At 44.6% G+C, this 22659-nt stretch overlaps 1 protein-coding gene across 4 annotated transcripts in view; it reads right to left on the bottom strand.

Annotated features, from left to right (window-relative positions):
- LOC134343857 (WD repeat-containing protein 7) overlaps window positions 1-20821 on the bottom strand; it is a 627641-nt gene extending 606820 nt beyond the window's left edge. For all 4 annotated transcript variants that reach the window (XM_063042658.1, XM_063042659.1, XM_063042660.1 and 1 more), the window contains exons 1-2: window positions 20688-20821; window positions 2354-2462 (exon numbers count right to left, since the gene is read on the bottom strand). The gene's annotated coding sequence lies outside the window, so the exon portion shown is untranslated. The remainder of the gene's footprint in view (window positions 1-2353; window positions 2463-20687) is intronic.
- Window positions 20822-22659: the final 1838 nt, after the last annotated feature.

Raw genomic sequence — 22659 nt, 5'->3', positions numbered from 1 at the left:
GGAAGGATTTTGAGCTGTGCAGTAGAATTGAAAGTGAAGTAGTAATTTTGGAAAAAGAGAAAGGGCCACCCAGGCTAGGGCCACTAGTTAAATTATTTGTTGGATGTCCTTATGGAAAAATTGCATCCTCATTTCAATATATTGTGTGCCCTCGTGAATTTCACAATTTGCACCCATGTTGTTAATGAGAAGTCCTCCAAACCCAAAATGGGTCACAAAGCTTATGAATGTTCCACAATCAACAATATTGGGAATTCGAACACGTGTTAGGGTGGTCAGGCTTTGGCAAGAAGATGCATAGCTTAGAACTTAAGTGTGAGAATTTAGAGGTATAACAAGTGTAGGCACAGTGGTAGTTCAGGCAGTAGAATGCTCTTCCTGTGAGATGTGGCACCGAGTGGTATCCTTGGTGACTATATCTGCAGGAAGTGCATTCAACATCAGCTTCTCACAAGATCAAGGAAATGAAGCTGGAGTTGGGTTCATTTAGGACCATCCAGGAGCCTGAAATTTTGGGAATAGATGAGACTTTTACTGAGTGACCCCTCTGGATACTGCAGGGGTATGGGGGGGGGGGGGTGAAAATGACCTATCAGGACACAACAGCAGCAGCCAGGCCAGTAGCACTGTAGCCAGCTCTGAAGCTCAGCAGGGAAGGGTAAAGTCCAAACACAAGGGGAACAAACATCCTTGCGAGCAGATTTGCTAGAGTTGTTGGGGAGGGGTGGGAACCAGAGTAATAGGGCTAACAATGGGGCAGTTGGTATACAAGTTGATTCAGTGTATAGTGAGACTGTGAGGAAGGACAGGGTGGTGTTGTCATTGGAGATAGTCCAAACGAGGTTCACGAGGATGATTCCGGGAATGAAGAGGTTAACATATGAGGAGCGTTTGGCAGCTTTGGGCCTGTACTCACTGGGATTTAGAAGAATGTGGGGGGGGATCTCATTGAAACCTACCGAATGTTGAAAAGACTATTTAGGGTGGATGTGGAGAGGATGTTTCCTCTGGTGGGGGTATCCAAAACTACAGGGCAGAGCCTCAAAATTGAGGGGGCAAACCTTTAGAACAGAGATAAGGAGGATTTTTTTTGAGCCAGAGAGCAGCGAATCTGTGGAATACTCTGCCAGAGACTACAGTAGAGGACAAGTCTGTGGGTATATTTAAGGTGGAAGTTGATCGTTTCCTGATGGGTCAGGGCATCAAAGGATATGGAAAGAAGGCAGGTGAATGGAGTTGACTGGGATCCAGGATCAGCCTTGATGGAATGGCGGAGCAGACTCAATGGGCTGAATGGTTGAATTCCGCCCCTATGTTTTAAGGTATTATGTATCAGTATTACAGTGAAGTAAAGGGAAGTACAAAGACGTGAGAAAGGAGCTGGTCAAAAATGACTGGAAGGGGACACTAACAGGGATGACAGCAGAACAGCAATGACTGGAGTTTTTGGGGGGCAATTCGGAAGGCACAGGATAGATACATCTCAAACATGAAGTAGTATTCTAAAAGGTGGATGAAGCAACCTTCTATACCTAATAAAGTGGCCTCTGAGAATACGTTCATGGTCTTCTGCTGCTGCAGCCCATCCACTTCGAGGTTCGATGTGTTGTGCATTCAGAGACGCTGTTCTGCACACCACTGTTGAAGTGCATGGTTTTTTGAGTTAACTGTCACCTTCCCATCAGCTTGAATCAGTCTAGCCATTCTCCTTTGACCACTATCATTAATAAAGTGTTTTTGCCCACTGACCTGCTGCTCACTTTATGTTTTTATTTTTTCGCACCATTCTCTGTAAACTCTAGGGACTGTTGTGTGTGAAAATTAAAGGAGTTCAGCCGTTTCTCAAATAGTCAAACCACACCACCTTGCCCCAACAATCATTCTACAGTCAAAGTTACTTAGGTCACATTTCTTTCTTTCAAGATTTTTAGTCTGAACAAAAACTGAAACTCGTGACCATGTCTGCATGCTTTTATGCATTGAATTGCTGCCACATTAGATATTTGCATTGTAGGTGTATATAATAAAGTGGCCACTGAGTGTAATGGCCCTCTAACAACCTGAACACACATAGTTGCTCTTTGAGCTCACATTCCAGAGAGGATTCAGTTCGGTTTACAAGGCTGTATTTCACTGTATTTAAGGTGAAAATACATCTGCTATCCAACAGCATATTTTCCATTACTTGGGCATGTAATATCAGAATTACTTTATCATTTTCCACAGAAAGCAGGAACTTACTCAAGTTATTCAGTAAGGTCTGTTAATGCCTTCACATTGTCATATGCAATATTGCAGAATCTGATACAGAAACGCAAGCATACACAGTCTTATGCAAATTGTTTTGACTTACTTGATTTCAATGTCCTTACACTTAAGTTCTGTCAAAATTCAGCGAACGCTGGCAAAAGGAACAGGGAACATCCACTACTGACCAGCATTCAAGTAGGTGGACTAATTTCCTACAGAAATAAAATGAGTAAAGTTCAGTATTTAATTCAAAGTCAATCCTGATATCTACCATATCAAAAGAAAATCTTCAAAAGAAAATTGACATAAATTTACATTAATTGATGCTCGAGCTCACCCAATAGAACAATTGATCCAAGACTAAGCCAAAAGAAAAGAATTTATCAAAGGAACAATATTGCAGATACAGAGCCACAAATTTTAAAAGTCAACGAGGACACAGAGCCGTAAAACAAAAGCAGCAGCTATTTAAAATACTCAGTCGGTCATACAAGTGAAAAGAAAAATGAAAGATTTAAAAAGTTGAAAGTATATTTATTATTAAAGAAAACATCACCATATACAACCCCAAGATTAATTTTCTTGCAGGCATTCTCAGTACAACAAATTAATACAATAGAATCAATGAAAAAACTACACAGAAAGACTGACAACCAACCAATTTGCAAAAGACACCGTGAGCAAATACAAAAATACATAAATTAATTTAAAAGTAGAAGACAGACAGACAAATACTGAGAACATGACTTGTAGAATCCATGAAAGTGAGCTCATAGGTTGTGTTCAACAATCAATTCAGAGATGTGGTGAGTGAAGGTGTCTATATTGGCTCAGGAGCCTGATGGTTGAGGGGTAATAACTGTTCCTGAACCTGGTGGTGTGGGACCGAAGGCTCCTCTACCTCCTTCCTGATGGGAGCACTGAGAAGAGAGCACGACATGGAAGGTGGGGGCCCTGATAATGGATGCTGCTCTCTTACGACAACACTTTCTGTAGATCTGCTCAGTGGTGGGGAGTGCTTTTCTTCTGATGGACTGGGCTGTAGCCACCATTTTTTTCTATGCTTTTTCATTCTTGGGCACTGGTGCTTCCATACCAGGCTGTGATGCAACCAGATAGGATACTGTCCAATGTGTATTCATAGAAATTTGTCCAAGTTTTAGCTCTAAGAAAGTAAAGGCACTGCTGAGCCACCTTTGAAATGGCACTTGTGGTCGCAGAACAGATCCTCTGATATGACAATGCTCAGGAATTGAAAGTTACTGACCTTCTCCATCTCTAATCCCCAAATGACCGCTGGTTAATGGACCTCCAGTTTCTTCCTCCTGTGCACAATAATCGGCTCTTTCGTTTTGCTGACATTGAGGGAGAGGTTGTGTTGAGGCAGCACTCAACTAGATTTCCAGCCTCCCTCCTATATGCCAATTTGTTACCTTTCATTCAGCAAACAATGGTGTCGTCAGCAATCTTAAATATTGCATTGGACCAGAAGATCAAAAGGAAGCAGAATTAGGCCATTTGGCTCATTGAGTCTGCTACACTTACATCATGGCTAATTTATTATCCCTCTCAACCCCATTCTTCTGCTTTCTCTCCATGACCTTAGTACCCTTACTAATCAAAAAACAGTTAATCACTGCTTTAAATATACCCAAAGACTTGGCCTCCACAGCCATCTATGGCAATGAATTTCACAAATTCTCTGACAGCTGGCTAAAGAAATTCATCCTCATTTCTGTTCCAAAGGAATGTCCTTCTATTCTGAAGGTGCGCCCTTTGGTCCTAGACTATCCCACTATTGGAAACATGCTCTCCACATCCACTCTATCCTGGCCTTTCAATATTTGATAGATTTCAATGAGATCTCCCCCTCATTTTTCTGAGCTTCACCGAGTACAGGACCGGAACTATCAAACACTCTTCATACGTTAACCCATTCATTTCCAAGATCATTCTCATGAACCTCCTCTGCACCTTTTCCAATGCCAGCACATCTTTTCTTTGATACGAGTCCCAAAACTGCTCACAATGCCTTACAGAGCGTCAGCATTAACATATATTGCTGTTAACATATCAACCAGATCTGGGCGCAAGTGGGCAGCCAATGCAGCTGTGGAGGAGGCAGTGTGTTCTCCGAAACCACGAGATATCATCGGCAACTCCTGCGTCAGGCGGCAAGGCCTCGGCTCAGTTCACTTCCAGAAGTGGGGAAACGCAAGCATAAGGAACAGGCGAGACATGATACAGACAGAAGTACGGATCCGTGAGGAAGAGAAGCGGATTTCAAAGGCAGTGGACCAAGGGTCCCAGGGTGCCTGGACAAAATGGGATCTGCCTAAGCGCAAGATCTCATGGGCAGAGTTATGGAGACTGGAGCCCTTCCGTATTTCCTTCCTCTTGCGATCCGTGTATGACACCGTTCCTTCGCCATTACATCTGTACACATGGGGATGAGAGAGGACCCGAACTGTAAGCTCTGTGGTCAAAAGGGGGACACTGGCCCATATACTGTCCGGGTGTAAAACACCTCTAACTCAAGGACGGTATAGGTGGCACCATGATAAGGTGCTTCTGGCTCTTGCTGACACACTAGAGCAGGAGAGATGCAAGAAGAGGACGGCTGGCACAGATTTGAAGAAAGCCATCACCTTCATCAAAGAGGGAGCTAGGCCTTTCGTAACCAAAAAACCAAAGCCCAATCTGCTGCTAACGGCCAGGTCCTGGGAGATGAGGGTCGATGTGGGAAGGAGGTTGCAGTTCCCGGATGTGGTGCACACAACCCTACGCCCGGACATTGTACTGTGGTCAACGGAAGACAAGAAAATAATTCTGGTCGAGTTGACTGTGCCGTGGGAGGAGGGATGGGAAGAGGCCCACCAGAGAAAGGCCTTGAAGTACCAGCCCTTACTGCAGGAGTGTAAAGACAAGGGATGGCAGGCATGGTTGTTCCCTGTGGAGATCGGTTGCAGAGGTTTCCCAGCCAAATCAGTATGGCAGTTGTTGTCAGATCTGGGCCTGGACAAAAGGAACAAAAAACAAGCAGCTCGTAGGGTGGGGGAAAGAGGCAGAATGAGCTTCTTGTTGGATTTGGAGTAGGCGAGAGGAGGGGAGCTGGAAGCCAGGAGCAGACGGGCAGTGATTTGGCCACCACTGCCAGCCCACCAACTGGAGAGTGTCGTAGTTAAGGGTCGAAACACTCGGTGAAGGTTAGGAGCCACCTGATGACATCTGCTCCTGGCTGAAGGCTACGGTTACCTTATAAGGTAACTGGAAAATGCACCCTAACAGGTGTATGTAACAAGTCTAGTCCTCTTGAAATGAATGCTAATTTTGCAATTGCCTTCCTCACTATCTAACCTTTAAGGAATCTTACACAAGGACTCCCAAGGAAGTTGGAGCTGTACTTAGCTTCACAGACTTATGTATAAAGCAAAAATAAATTTTCCAGATCGACGGCTTTTCAGCAAAAAGACAATATGAAAAGGATAGCAACAGTATCCAAAAAGAGACCACCATTAACAATCAGCTAACAGGGGCACAGAAAAGAAGTTAGCTGGATAGCATTTTAATGGAAGTGAGCGGGAGGCAGATATAACTGGGAAGATTAATTCAGTAAGCTCATATGAGAATGGAAGAGAAACTGAAGAAAGATATCGGTCCTCAGAATGTGGCATCATAGATCTGTAGAGATGCCATCCCAAAGCACTACTGAAATGCATGGAAAAAAAACGATAAGGAAAAAAGCAGCAGTTTGAACACAGCAAAATAGTCAATACACAATGGACTGCAGATGCTAGAACTTGGCGCAGTGTTAAACAATATTTTAGAATAACTGGATAATCTAGTTTTATGATGAGGCTTGGAATATTGCCTAGGAATATGTCCCCTACTCTTCTTCCAAATTGTGCCAAAGAATCTTTCATGTACATCCAAAAGAGCAGAGCGGACCCTGATTTAACAATTTACATAAAAGGCAGCAATCCAGTGTTTCACTGCTTGATACTTTTATGCTCAAGCAGGAATTCAACCTAAAATATTTTAAGAGACAGCATTGTCACAAACTGAATCACAGCTGATACTGCAAAAGCAAATGAAAAGTAAGGTTTTAGAAGTTTGCAATAAAATAATATTAGACAGAACAATTTATTGATGAAACAGATTTTTTTAATAATCAATTATTAAATAATGTATTAATCAGCCAAGAGGTATAGAAGACAGATCAGCAGACACTGTCTGGGACAGTGTTGCAAGCATTTAATCTAAATTCTGCAGATATAAACATCCTATTAATTATTTGAATCAATTCCAAGGGATTGTATAACCTTCATTTCGAAAAGGTACAAATTAAAAAATGGTCAATGTGGACATATTAAGGAGACACCATGTCTCTTCGGAGATTAGAGGTAGAGAGGGTCAGCAACTTTAAATTCCTTGGCATTATCATTTCAGAAGACCTGTCCTGGGTTCAGCGTGCAAGCGGCATTAGAAAGAAGGCATGGCAGCTTCTGCTTGCTTAGAAGTTTGCAAGCATTCGGCATATCATCGAAAACAGTGGAAAGTATCATGGTCTGGTTTGGAAACAACAATGCCCTTCAACAGAAAAGCCTACAAAAAGTAGTTGATACAGCCCAGTCCATCACAGGTAAAGCCCTCTCACCACTGAGCATATCTACAAGGAGCGCTGTCGCAGGAAAGCAGCATCCATTATCCAGGATCCCCACCATCCAGGCTGTGCTCTCTTCTCTCTATTGCCAATGGAAAGGAGGTACAGGAGCCTCAGGACCCACACTATCAGATTCAGGAACAGTTATTGCACAGGTGCAAATAACATCACTCATCCCAACACTGAACTGATTCCACAACCCATAGACTCACTTTCAAGGACTCTGCAACTCATGTTCTCTCTATTTATTGCTTATTTATTTATTATTATTTTGTATTTTTCTCATTTTTTGTATTTGCACAGTTTGTTGCCTTTTACACATTGGTTGTTCACCCATCTGTGTTTACAATTTTTCATTGATTCTATTGTGTGTCTTCAGATGATTTTGTAATTGGAAGTCTGTTACCAGTTGAGTTGCACAGGACTCAGTACACAGATCCCTCAGTTTGGTAACTTTTATAAATGATATAAATTTAAATGTAGAGGATATGATCACAACCAGTAACAGCTAAAAGGAAGGCTTTAAACCATAAGGTATAGGAGCAGAATTAGGCCATTTGGCCCATCAAATCTACTCCACCATTCCATCATAGTTATTTTATTATCTCTCTCGACAACATTTGCCTGCCTTCTCCCCATAATCTTTGAGGCCGTTACTAATCAAGAACATATCCAACACTGCTTTAAACATATCCAATGACATGGCCTCCGCAACATGCCCTCAATGAATTTCACAGATTCATCACTCTCTAGATGAAGAAATTCCTCCTCATCTCTGTTCTATAGGGATGTACTTATATTCTGAGGTTGTGCACTTTGGTCCTACACTACCCCACCATTGAAAACATCCTCTTCATGTCCACATCCTTTCTTAGATAAGGGGTCTAAAACTTGAGTCACCAAGAACTGCAGCACAGAAACAGGCACTTTGGCCCATCTACTTCATGCCAAAATCATTTAAACTGCCTACTCCCATCAACCTACAGCAGGACCATTGCCCTCCGTACCCCGACCATCCATGTACCCATCCAAACTTCTCATACACATTGAAATCGAGCTCACTTAAGACCATAAGACCATAAGACAAAGGAGCAGAAGTCGGCCATTTGGCCCATCAAGTCTGCTCATTTTATCATGAGCTGATCCATTCTCCAATTTAGTCCCACTCCCCTGCCTTCTCACCATAACCTTTGATGCCCTGGCTACTCAGATACCTATCAATCTCTGCCTTAAATACACCCAATGACTTGGCCTCCACTACTGCCCGTAGCAACAAATTCCATAGATTCACCACCCTCTGACTAAAAAAATGTCTTCGCATTTCTGTTCTGAATGGGCGCCCTTCAATCCTTAAGTCATACCCTCTCGAACTAGACTCCCCCATCATGGGAAACAACTTTGCCACATCCACTCTGTCCATGCCTTTTAACATTCGAAATGTTTCTATGAGGTCTCCCCTCATTCTTCTAAACTCCAAGGAATACAGTCCAAGAGCATACAAACGTTCCTCATATGTTAACCCTCTCATTCCCAGAATTATTCTAGTGAATCTTCTCTGTACCCTCTCCAACGTCAGCACATCCTTTCTTAAATAAGGAGACCAAAACTGCCCACAGTACTCCAAGTGAGGTCTCACCAGTGCCTTATAGAGCCTCAACATCACATCCCTGCTCCTATACTCTATTCCTCTAGAAATGAATGCCAACATTGCATTCGCCTTCTTCACCACTGACTCGACCTGGAGGTTAACCGTAAGGGTATCCTGTACGAGAACTCCCAAGACCTGCTGCCTCAGAACTTTGAATTCTTTCCCCATTTAAATAATAATCTGCCCATTTATTTCTTCTGCCAAAGTGCATAACTGTACACTTTCCAACATTGTATTTCATTTGCCACTTCTTTGCCCATTCTTCCAATCTATCCAAGTCTCTCTGCAGACTCTCTGTTTCCTCAGAACTACCGGCCCCTCCACCTATCTTCGTATCATCAGCAAACTTAGCCACAAAGCCATCTATTCCATAATCCAAATCATTGATGCACAATGTACATGCACCAACTACTTCTACTGGCAGCTCATTCCACACTCTCATGACCCTCTGAGTGAAGAAATTTCCCCTCATGTTCCCCTTAAACTTCTCACCTTTCATCCTCAGCCCATGACCTCTGGCTGTAGTCCCACCCAACCTCAGTGGAAAAAGCATGCTTGCATTTATCCTACCAATGAATTATGGACCTGTATTCCCAGATCCCTTTGTTCTACCACACTCATCAGTACCCAACTGTTCAGGGTGTAAAGGCTGATTTATACTTCTGTGGCAACTTGATGCTGTAGGTACGGCATCACCGCGAACCCTACGCAGAGCCTACGCCATAGCCTGACATGCACCTCTCCCAAAATGTAACTGCGCATCGCGGCAACGCAGACCGCAGCAACTGTGATTGGTCCGCCTGGTAGCATCGCATTTCCTCCTACGCTGCAATAGCTTCCCATTGGCCGATTGAAGGGCAGGGAAGGAACTCTGGCTGCAATGCTTTCCATAAAGCTTTACAGACCTCCGAAATTATGGAGGACACATTTTGCTTTTACGAAAAAAGACACTCACTTTAAACTTGTTTACCCCGAGAAAGACTACCATGACCACGAAGCCTTGCACGGGCAGGTGTGTGCGCATGTGTGACGTGTGCGAATTGCAGAGCGACACAGACACACCAACGCACAAGTATAAATGCTCACAACACGTGTAGGCCACTTGCGTAGGTTACGGCGTCGAGTTGATGCACAAGTATAAATCAGCCTTAAAACCTACCCCAGTTGGTCCTACTGAAGTGCACCTACTGAACCACAGTTGGTCTTACTGAACTCACACCTGTCTGCATTAAATTCTATCTACTATTTTTCAGCCCAATTTTCCAGTTGATGCAATCTCTCTGCAAGCCCTGATAGCCTTCCTCACTGCCCACTGCACCCCCAATCTTGGTGTCATCTGCAAATTTGCTGATCCATTTAACCACGCACATCTACAAACCCCATTTCCAGAAAAGTTGGGATATTTTCCAAAATGCAATAAAAACAAAAATCTGTGATATGTTAATTCACGTGAACCTTTATTTAACTGACAAAAGTACAAAGAAAAGATTTTCAATAGTCTTACTGACAAATTTAATTGTATTTTGTAAACATACACAAATTTAGAATTTGATGGCTGCAACACACTCAACAAAAGTTGGGACAGCAGCATGTTTACCATTGCGTTACATCACCTTTCCTTTTAATAACACTTTTTAATCGTTTTCGAACTGAGGATACTAATTGTAGTAGATTTGCAATTGGAAATTTTGTCCATTCTTGCTTGATATAAGACTTCAGCTGCTCAACAGTCCGTGGTCTCCGTTGTCTGATTCTCTTCTTCATGATGCGCCACACATTTTCAATAGGAGATAGATCTGGACTGGCAGCAGGCCAGTCAAGCACACGCACTCTGTGTCTACAAAGCCACGCTGTTGCAACCCGTGCAGAATGTGGTCTGGCATTGTCCTGCTGAAATAAGCGTGGACGTCCCAGGAAGAGACGTCGCCTTGATGGCAACATATGTCTCTCTAAAACCCTAATACACACCTCAGGGTCAATGGTACCTTCACATACATGCTACTCACCCATGCAGTGGGCACTGATGCACCCCCATACCATCACAGATGCTGGCTTTTGCACCTTTTGCTGATAGCAATCTGGATGGTTGTTTTCACCTTTGGCACGGAGAACTCGACGCCAGTTTTTTCCGAAAACTAGCTGAAATGTGGACTCATCTAACCACAGCACACGGTTCCACAGTCTTTCGGTCCAACTGAGATGAGCTCGGGCCCAGAGAACTCGCCGGCGTTTCTGCATAGAGTTGACGTATGGCTTCCTCCTTGCGTAATACAGTTTCAAGTTGCATTTCTGGATGCAGCGACGGACTGTATTGAGTGACAATGGTTTTCCAAAGTACTCCTGAGCCCAGGTGGCTATAATTGTCACAGTAGCATGACGGTTTCTTAGGCAGTGCCATCTGAGGGCTCAAAGATCACGCACATTCAACAGTGGTTTCCGACCTTGCCCTTTACGCACTGAGATGTCTCTGAATTCTCTGAATCTTTTAACAATATTATGTACAGTAGATGTTGAAGGACCTAAATTCTCTGCAATCTTGCGTTAAGAAATGTTCCTTTTGAACTAACAATTCTCTCACGAATTTTGGCACAAAGGGGTGAGCCACGACCCATCCTTGCTTGCAAAGACTGAGCCTTTGATGGACGCTACTTTTATACTCAGTCATGATACCTCACCTGCTACCAATTAGCCTGCTTAATGTGGAGTCTTCCAAACCGGTGTTACTTGAATATTCTGTGCACTTCTCAATCTTATTTTAACTCTGTCCCAACTTTTGTTGATTGTGCTGCAGCCATCAAATTCTAAATTTGTGTATATTTACAAAATACAATTAAGTTGGTCAGTAAAACTATTGAAAATCTTTTTTTTGTAATTTTGTCAGTTAAATAAAGGTTCACGTGAATTAACATATCACAGATTTTTGTTTTTATTGCATTTTGGAAAATATCCCAACTTTTCTGGAAAAGGGGTTTGTAGATCATTGATAGAGATGTTTTAAACAACAAAGAACCCAGCACCAATCCCCGCAGCACACCACTAATCACGGGCTTCCAGTCAGTGAAGCAATCCTCTACTACTACTCTCTGGCTTCTCCTACAAAGCCAATGTCCAATCCAATTTACTACCTCATCCTAAATGCTGAGTGACTGAACCTTTTCGACCAGCCTCCCATGTCGGACCTTGTCAAATGCCTTATCCAAGTCCACATAGCCAACATCCACTGTCTTGCCCTCATCCACTTTCCTGGTAACTTCCTCAAAAAACTCTATAAGATTGGTTAGACATGACCTACCACACACAAAGCAATGCTGAGTATCCTTAATCAATCCATATCTATCCAAATATTTATATATCTGGTCCCTTAGAATACCTTCCAATAACTTTTCTACGATTGCTACCAGTGCCACGTGCTAGTGAGGCCAGAACTAGGAAGATTAAACAGTATAACACGTGGCTAAAGAGTTGGTATAGGAGAGAGGGCATAGATTTTTGGATCATCAGGCTCTCTTGCAGGTAAGGTGGGGCCTGCTCACAAGAGGCGGTTTGCAGCTGAACTGGAGGGGACTAAACTCCTAGTGGGAGGTTTGTTAATGCTGCACGGCAGGGTTTATGCTAGAGTTGCGGAGGGATGGGAACCAGAGTGCCGGAACAATTAGTGGAGAAGTTGTGGAGGCAGAAGTTGGTAAGACCTCAAAGTCAAGAATCAAAAGGTTGAGCATGGTGCAACTAATGTCCCGAGTGGCGTATATTTCAATGCAAGAAGTATCGTAGGAAAAGTGGATGCGCTCAGGGCATGGATCAGCACATGGAATTATGACATTGCAGCCATTAGCGAGATGTGGTTGCAGGACGGGCAGGACTGGCAGCTCAATATTCTAGTATTCCCTTGTTTTAGATGTGACAGAGCAAAAGGGATTAAAGATGTTACTAGTCAGGGAAAATGGCACAGCAGTGCTCCGTCAGGACAGACTGAAGAACTTGACTAGTGTGGTGCTATGGGTGGATCTGAGAAAAAAGGAAGATATGATCACGTTAATGGGGCTATATTACAGTGGCATGAGAGAGGAACTGGCCAAAGTTGACTGGAAAGGGACACTGGCGGGAAAGACAGCAGAGCAGCAGTGGCTGGAGTTTATGCGAGAAGTGAGGAAGGTGCAAGACAGGTATATTCCAAAAAAGAAGACATTTTCAAATGGAAAAAGGATGCAACTATGGTTGACAAGAGAAGTCAAAGCCAAAGTTAAAGCAAAGGAGAGGGCATACAAGGAAGCAAAAATTAGTGTGAGGACAAAGGATTGGGAAGTTTTAAAACCTTACAAAAGTAAGCTAAGAAGGTCATTAAGAGGGAAAAAATTACCTATGAAAGGAAGCTAGCAAATAATATCAAAGAGGATACTAAAAGCTTTTTCAAGTATATAAAGAGTAAAAGACACGTGAGAGTAGATATAGGACCGATAGAAAATGATGCTGGAGAAATTGTAATGGGAGATAAGGAGATGGCAGAGGAACTGAACGAGTATTTTGCATGTCTTCACTGAGGAAGACATCAGCAGTATACCGGATACTCAAGGGTGGCAGGGAAGAGAAGCGTGCGCAGTCACAATTATGACAGAGAAAGTACTCAGGAAGCTGAATAGGCTAAAGGTAGATAAATATCTCTTGGACCAGATGGAATGCACCCTCGTGTTCTGAAGAAAGTAGCTGTGGAGATTGCGGAGGCATTAGTGATGATCTTTCAAACGTCGATAGATTCTGGCATGGTTCCGGAGGACTGGAAGATTGCAAATGTCACTCCGTTATTTAAGAAGGGGGCAAGGAAGCAAAAAGGAAATTATAGACTTGCTAGCTTGACATCGGTGGTTGGGAAGTTGTTGGTGTCGATTGTCAAGGATGAGGTTACAGAGTACCTGGAGGCATATGACAAGGTAGGCAGAACTCAGCATGGATTCCTTAAAGGAAAATCCTGCCTGACAAACCTATTACAACGTTTTGAGGAAATTACCAGTCGGCTAGACAAGGGAGATGCAGTGGATGTTGGATTTTCAGAAGGCCTTTGACAAGGTGCCACACATGAGGCTACCTAACAAGATAAGAGCCCATGGAATTACGGGAAAGTTACATACGTGGATAGAGCGTTGGCTGATTGGCAGGAAACAGAGAGTGGGAATAAAGGGATCCTATTCTGGTTGGCTGCCGGTTACCAGTGGTGTTCCACAGGGGTCCGTGTTGGGGCCGCTTTTTCTTACATTGTACACCAACGATTTGGATTATGGAATAGATGGCTTTGTGGCTAATTTTGCAGACGATACGAAGATAGGTGGAGGGGCCGGTAGTGCTGAGGAAATGGAGAGTCCGCAGAGAGACTTGGATAGATTGGATAGAATGGGCAAAAAAGTGGCAAATGAAATACAATGTTGGAAAGTGTATGGTTATGCGCTTTGGCAGAAGAAATAAACAGGCAGACTATTATTTAAATGAGGAAAGAATTCAAAGTTCTGAGATGCAACGGGACTTGGGAGTCCTCGTACAGGATACCCTTAAGGTTAACCCCCAGGTTGAGTCGGTAGTGAAGAAGGCGAATGCAATGTTGGCATTCATTTCTAGAGGAATAGAGTATAGGAGCAGGGATGTGATGTTGAGGCTCTATAAGGTGCTGGTGAGACCTCACTTGGAGTACTGTGGGCAGTTTAGGTCTCCTTATTTAAGAAAGGATGTGCTGACGTTGGAGAGGGTACAGAGAAGATTCACTAGAATGATTCCGGGAATGAGAGGGTTAACATATGAGAAACGTTTGTCCGCTCTTGGACTGTATTCCTTGGAGTTTAGAAGAATGAGGGGAGACCTCATAGAAACATTTCGAATGTTGAAAGGTGTGGACAGAGTGAATGTGGCAACGTTGTTTCCCAGGATGGGGGAGTCTAGTATGAGAGGGCATGACTTAAGGTTGAAGGGCGCCCATTCAGAACAGAAATGCAAAGAAACTTTTTTAGTCAGAGGGTGGTGAATCTATGGAATTTGTTGCCACGGGCAGCAGTGGAGGCCAAGTCATTGGGTGTATTTAAGGCAGAGATTGATAGGTATCTGAGTAGCCAGGGCATCAAAGGTTATGGTGAGAAGGCGGAGGAGTGGGACTAAATGGGATAATGGATCAGCTCATAATAAAATGGCAGAGCAGACTCGATGGGTCGAATGGCCGATTTCTGCTCCTTTGTCTTATGGTCTTATATTACAGACCACCCAACAGTCGTAGGGATTTAGAGGAACAAATCGGTAAAAAGCTGCAGATTGTTGCAAGAATCCTCAACCCCAGTTCCTGGTCTTCTCCCTGTAACCTTTGATGCCATGTCCAATCAAGAACCTATCAATCTCTGTCTTTAATACACCCAACGATCTGGCCTCCACAGCTGCATGTGGCTACAAATTCCACAAATTCACCACCCTTTGGCTAAAGAAATTTCTCTGCAGCTCTGTTTTGAAAGAGCACCCCTCTATCCTGAGGCTATGCCCTCTTGTCCTAGACTCTCCCACCATGGGAAACATCCTTTCCACATCTACTCAGTCTAGGCCTTTCAACATTCGAAAGGTTTCAATGAGATCCCCCCTCATTCTTCTGAAATCCCACGAGTACAGACCCAGAGCCATCAAACATTCTTCATATGACAACCCTTGCATTCCAGGAATCATCCTTGTGAACCTCCTTTGGGCCTTCTCCAATGCCAGCACATCTTTTCTTAGATGAGGAGCCCTAAACTGTTCACAACACTCAATGTGAGGCCTCACCAGTGCCTTATAAAGCCTCAGCATCACATCCTTGATTTTGTATTCTAGACCTCTTGAAATGAATGCTAACATAGCATTTGCCTTCCTCACCACCAACTCAACCTGCAAGTTAACCTTCAGGGTGTTCTGCACAAGGACTCCCAAGTCCCTCTGCATCTCAGATTCCTGGATTTTCTCCCCATTCAGAAAATATTCTGCACAATTTTGAGAGTATAAAGATTGTATGTGTCTGTCAGAATAAAAGGAAAAGATGACAAGTGTAGGGAACATTCCTGATTAAGTGTGTAAAGGTAGTGGATAGCAGTTATAGGCTAGTAGGAACAAATTAGGTGCTTATGGAATATAACAAATGCAAGAAAACACTTAAGAAAGTCAGGAATGCTAAACGAAGGCATGAAGTTGCTCTAGCTGGCAAGGTGAAGGAGAATCCAAAGAGATACTGCAGATATATTAAGAGCAAAAGGATTACAAAAATTGGTTCTCTGGAGACCGTGTGAGGAGCCAAAACATGGAGGAGATCTTCAATGAATATTTTGCATCTGTATTTACTCAGGAGGCAGATGCAGAGTCTACAGAAGTGAGGCAAAGTGGCTTGAACTTCATGGATCCTGTCCAGATGACAGAGGAGGAGGTGTTTGCTGCCCTGAGTCAGATCAGGGTGGATGCATCCCCAGATCCTGACAAGGTGTTCCCTCACACCCTGTGGGAGGCAAGTGCAGGAATTGCCAGGGCCCCTGCAGAGTTACTTAAAATATCCTTAGAGACAGCAGAGATACCAGAGGATTGGAGGATAGCTAATGTTGTTCCGCTGTTTAAAAATTGCTCTAAACGTGAACTGGAAATTATAGGCTAGTGAGTCTGACATCAGTCAGAAGGTCCTGCCCTTTAACTTATCACCTAACTACCTATGGCAAACGGGGTACTCTGCAATGGCTCCTTAACCACTTTCCCCTTCCTGTCACACAGTTTCCTATGTCCTGCACCTTGGGTGTAACTATTATGTCCTATCTATCACCCCTTCAGCCTCCCGAATGATCCAGAGTTCATCCAGATCCAACTCCTTAATGCGGTAGTGGGAGCTTATCCCTACTACAACCCCCACCACCAACTATGACAACATGTACTGAGGCTGTGGGAAGTATTGACAGGTTTCATGGAGGGGAGACTCATTCCTGGGGCGTGCTGAGCTTTGTTCACAACTCTGCAGATTCTTGTGGTCACATGCAGAGCAGTTGCTCTACCAACTGTTATACAGTTGCAAGAAAAAGTTTGTGAACCCTTTGCAATTACCTGGGTTTCTGCATTAATTACTCATGAAATGTGGTCTGATCTTCATCTAAGTCACAATAATAGACAAACACAATCTGCCTAAACTATTAAGACACAAACAACTGTACTTCTTCTCGTCAATACTGGGTACACCATTTAAATGTCAATTTCATCAGGGCTAAAGGTGAAGGAGGAATATAACCAGTACAAAGAAAAGAGGTGAGACGTGAGACTGGGCGAGTTTAACCTGACATTGAACTCCAGCAACTTTGATGTGTGTTGATTGAACTCCACTTTTCTCTCCACACATGCTGACTTGCAAACTACATCTTGTTATTTCTGCTTTTATTCCAAATTTCCCAATAGTAATTTCTTTTCGTAAAACAACGAAGGAAACAAACTAATAAATGGGATACAAACACGAGGAATTCTGCAGATGCTGGAAATTCAAGCAACACACATCAAGGTTGCTGGTGAACGCAGCAGGCCAGGCAGCATCTCTAGGAAGAGGTGCAGTCGACGTTTCAGGCCAGGACCCTTTGTGCTGCCTGACCTGCTGCGTTCACCAGCAACCTTGATGTGTGTTAATAAAGGAGATATTATTTTTACCTCTGAGCAATGGGATAGAATTTGATAGAAGGGTGAGGTAGTAATATCGAAGGACAGCATGGTGGCACAGCAGTTCACACAATGTTTTACAACACCAATTATAAGTTCAGAATCAATTTCGGCCATTATCAGTGAGGAGGCTGTATGTTCTCCCTCTGATTGTGTGGCTTTTCCATGGGAGCTCTGTTTTTCTCTCACATTCCACCAACACGTACGGTTTTGGTTTAGGGTATTGTGGACATGCTCTGTTGGTGCCAGAAGCGTGGTGACACTGACAGTCTGCCCATCACAATCCTCACTGAGTTAATTTGACACAAAACAATGCTTTTCGCTGTTTGTTTCTATGTACATGTGACAAATAAATTTAAGCTTAAATTTCCTTGGGGTGAAACTCACTGTCAGAGGGAACATATAAACTCCACTCATAAAACACCGGATCTCACCATTGAACCTGGGTTACTAAAGCTGTGAACTAGCAGTGAAAATCCTGGAGGATGTTTCCATTAACGGAAGAGTCTAGGACCAGAAATCACAGCCTCATAATAGAAAGACACCCCTTTAGAACAGAGTTGAGGAAGAATTTCTCTAACCAGAGGATAGTAAATCTGTGTAATTCGTTGCCACAGACAGCTAGAGGACAAGTCACTGAGTATATTTAAAGAAAAGGTTGATAGGTTCTTGATTAGTAAGGGTGTCAAATGTTACCAGAGAAAGGAGGAGAAAGGAGTTGAGAAACAGTGCTCTCTGAAACAGAGGGATAAAACTCAGCCATGATGGAATGGCAAAGTCGATGGGCTGAATGGCCCAAAGTCTGCTCCAATGTCTTATGATCTTTTAATTAAAGGCCCCACCCACCCACCAACAAACTTTGCCTGAAAGCCCATACTATCAGGCTTAAGGACAGCTTCTATCCTGCTCTTTTAAGAATTTTGTACAACATGAACATGAACTCTTGACTCTCAATCTACCTTATTATAACCTTACAACCTCTTGTCTATCTGCACTGTATTTTCTCTGTAGCTGTTGCACATTATTCTGCATTGTTATTGTTTTACCTTGTTCTACTTCAATGCTCTGTGTAATGATATGATATGATCCCTCTGAATGGTATGCAAGACAAGCTTGTCACTACACCTTGGTACTTTACACAACAAAATACTAATTTACTAGTCATATCTCAATCTCTGTTTCCGAGACACTGATTTTGACCTATCCTAGAATCACCCCAAACCTGAACCAATCAACTCCAAAATGAGCTTTGGACAAACTATCTGCAACTACACAATAGTCACTTATTCACCTCCTGCAGAACAATACCTTCATTTTAACGATATCACTTTTGTTCACAAACCCTTCCTTGTTCTCACAGCTCTCTACCCCTCCAACCTTCCTAAAAATGATGAAGGGTTTTCAACCTGAAATATTGGTTCCATTTGCCTCTCAACATATGCCGCCTATCTTTCTGTGTGTTTTTGGCACAGTTTCTATTTATTTCAGATCTCCAGCATCTGCAATTTTGCGCAGCAACAAGCAATCTCCAAGAAAAACTTAGCACGTCAAGTTGATTCTGATCAAACTGCAAACTAAACTTATCAAAGTATATATATCACCATATACAACCCTTACGTTCATTTCTTGCAGACGTTCACAGTGAATACAAAGAAACAAAATAATAATAAATAAATAAGCAATAAATACTGGGAACATGAGATGAAGAATCCTTAAAATGGAGTCTATAGGTTGTGGAAGTGAAGTTATCCCTTCTGGTTCACAAGCCTGATGATTGAGAGTTAATAACTGTTCCTGAACCTGGTGGTGTGGGTCCTGGTGACTTGGGTGGTGGTGATCTCCGATGGTGGATGTTGCTTTCCTACGATAGTATTCCATGTAGATGTGCTTAACGGTTGGAGGACTTTACCTGTAATACACTAGGGTGAATCCACTAACTTTTGTAGGCTCTCACATTCTTGAGCAATGGTACATGAACTATCACTCATCTATAGGAGTTTGTCACAAGCTTTCAGATGACATGTTTAATCTTCACAAACTTTGAAGGAAGTAGAGGTGCTACCATACTTTCATTGTAATGGCACTTATGTGCTTGGCCCAGGACAGATCCTTTGAAATGATAACACTGAGGAATCTAAAGTTGCTGATCCTCTCCATCTGAGGACTGGCTCAAGGACCTCCGGTTTCCTCCTCCTAAAGTCAATAATCAGCTCCTTGTTCTTGCTGACATTGAGTAAGAGGTTATTGATGTGGCACTGCTCAGTCATATTTTCAATCTCCCATCTACATGCTGACACATCACCACCTTTGATTTAGCCAGTGACAGTGGTGTTGTCAACAAACTTAAACGTGGCATTGGACCTATGCTTAGTCTCAGAGTCAGAAGTATAAAAGTGAGTAGAGCAGAGGACTAAGCACACAAACTTGTGATGCACTCATGCACCTGTGCCAATGGAGATTGTGGAGGAGATGTTGTTACCAATCTGAACTGACTGGGGCCACAAGTGAGGAAATCGAGGATTCAATTGCAGAAGAAGGTATTGTGGTCTAGGTCTTGGAGCTTATTGATCTATGGGATGAAAGGAATTGTCAACAATTCCGGTTGAAACCCCGCATCACGTTACTTGACCTAAAACATGGACATTTAATTTCCTCCCACAGTTGCTGCTTGACCTACTGAGTTCTTCCGTGATTCCAGCATCTGCAGTCTTTTGTATTTCCACTTTCATTTTTCTGATCTTCACTCCTCAAAACTGAGCTTCTCCAATTCTAGCCCCTTGAATATCTGTGAATTTAAAGGTATATTTCTTTGGCAGATTCTCTCTCTAAGCTGTCTTCATTTAAAACTGACCAAAGCTGTGTCTCAGAGCCAAATTTAGCTAGATAATGATCAACTATGAAATATGAAACAACTTGTCTGAAGCTACTACGTTAATAGGCATTATATAAGCCGTTACTGAGTCTCTATAAAGTCTTAGCGTTTTTAAGACGTGTGAGATCAGTTAAACTAGAACACACACAGACCTACCTACTAAACGGAATGACAAGTAGATTAGTTATGAGAGAGGGCGAAAAACTGTAGTTTTTCAGTGAAAGATCATATTTGTGAGCAATCCAAGGCTTGGCTTTATTTTAAATATGCAAAACCTACTGACCACAACACTCTGACATCTGGTTTAGAGTCAATCCCGCGGTAATCAGCGCTGACAGTCATAAAGGACACAGTGCAGCGCTAAATTACAAACAATTTTCGTTAATTAAACCACATAAAAAAAGAAGTGTACATTGATTAGGAGTAAACAATATTTCAAAACATTGCGGTTTCTTCCATTGCAGTCCAGGCCTGATTTAAAGCCCAGCTCCACCATCGCCTTACAGGAAATAACACATAACACCCAGTTTATAAACACCGTGGGTCGAGATCACTCGGCTGCACTTTGATGTGACTGGTAGGCTCACCTGCTGGCTACTTCCTTCCAGTTTCCACCATGGCCCGGCTCACTCGGCTCTCCGTTCCTTCACTGGGTCACCGGCAGCAGCCGCACTCACTCCGCGGAGCAGCTGCTGCCTGTCGCAGCCTGGCGCCGGTCTCCTTCCCTATAGCCTCCGTCCACAGCTCCCCCTACAGACTCCTCCCACAGCTCCCCCTACAGACTCCTCCCACAGCTCCCCCTACAGACACCTCCCACAGCTCCCCCTACAGACTCCTCCCACAGCTCCCCCTACAGACTCCTCCCACAGCTCTCCCTACAGACTCCTCCCACAGCTCCCCTACAGACTCCTCCAACAGCTCCCCCTACAGACTCCTCCAACAGCTCCCCCTACAGACTCCTCCCACAGCTCCCCCTACAGACTCCTCCCACAGCTCCCCCTACAGACTCCTCCCACAGCTCTCCCTACAGACTCCTCCCACAGCTCCCCTACAGACTCCTCCCACAGCTCCCCCTACAGACTCCTCCCACAGCTCCCCTACAGACACCTCCCACAGCTCCCCTACAGACTCCTCCCACAGCTCCCCCTACAGACTCCTCCCACAGCTCCCCTACAGACTCCTCCCACAGCTCCCCTTACAGACTCCTCCCACAGCTCCCCCTACAGACTCCTCCCACAGCTCCCCTTACAGACTCCTCCCACAGCTCCCCCTACAGACACCTCCCACAGCTCCCCTACAGACTCCTCCCACAGCTCCCCCTACAGACTCCTCCCACAGCTCCCCTACAGACTCCTCCCACAGCTCCCCTTACAGACTCCTCCCACAGCTCCCCCTACAGACTCCTCCCACAGCTCTCCCTACAGACTCCTCCCACAGCTCCCCCTACAGACTCCTCCCACAGCTCTCCCTACAGACTCCTCCCACAGCTCCCCTTACAGACTCCTCCCACAGCTCCCCTACAGACTCCTCCCACAGCTCCCCCTACAGACTCCTCCCACAGCTCCCCTACAGACTCCTCCCACAGCTCCCCTTACAGACTCCTCCCACAGCTCCCCCTACAGACTCCTCCCACAGCTCCCCCTACAGACTCCTCCCACAGCTCCCCCTACAGACTCCTCCCACAGCTCTCCCTACAGACTCCTCCCACAGCTCCCCCTACAGACTCCTCCCACAGCTCCCCTACAGACACCTCCCACAGCTCCCCTACAGACTCCTCCCACAGCTCCCCCTACAGACCCCTCCCACAGCTCCCCTACAGACTCCTCCCACAGCTCCCCTACAGACTCCTCCCACAGCTCCCCCTACAGACTCTTCCCACAGCTCCCCTACAGACACCTCCCACAGCTCCCCTACAGACTCCTCCCACAGCTCTCCCTACAGACTCCTCCCACAGCTCCCCTACAGACTCCTCCCACAGCTCTCCCTACAGACTCCTCCCACAGCTCCCCCTACAGACTCCTCCCACAGCTCCCCTACAGACACCTCCCACAGCTCCCCCTACAGACTCCTCCCACAGCTCCCCTACAGACTCCTCCCACAGCTCCCCTTACAGACTCCTCCCACAGCTCCCCCTACAGACTCCTCCAACAGCTCCCCCTACAGACTCCTCCCACAGCTCCCCTACAGACTCCTCCCACGGCTCCCCTACAGACTCCTCCCACAGCTCCCCTACAGACTCCTCCCACAGCTCCCCCTACAGACTCCTCCCACAGCTCCCCTACAGACTCCTCCCACCGCTCCCCTACAGACCCCTCCCACAGCCCCCCCTACAGACTCCTCCCACAGCTCCCCCTACAGACTCCTCCCACAGCTCCCCCTACAGACTCCTCCCACAGCTCCCCTACAGACTCCTCCCACGGCTCCCCTACAGACTCCTCCCACAGCTCCCCTACAGACTCCTCCCACAGCTCTCCCTACAGACTCCTCCCACAGCTCCCCCTACAGACTCCTCCCACAGCTCCCCTACAGACTCCTCCCACAGCTCCCCCTACAGACTCC

This window comes from Mobula hypostoma, chromosome 3 (assembly GCF_963921235.1).
Source record: "Mobula hypostoma chromosome 3, sMobHyp1.1, whole genome shotgun sequence".
Lineage (NCBI taxonomy): Eukaryota > Metazoa > Chordata > Chondrichthyes > Myliobatiformes > Myliobatidae > Mobula > Mobula hypostoma.
The sequence above is the reverse complement of the archived record's forward strand: the minus strand, read 5'-3'. Positions and strand labels throughout refer to the sequence as shown.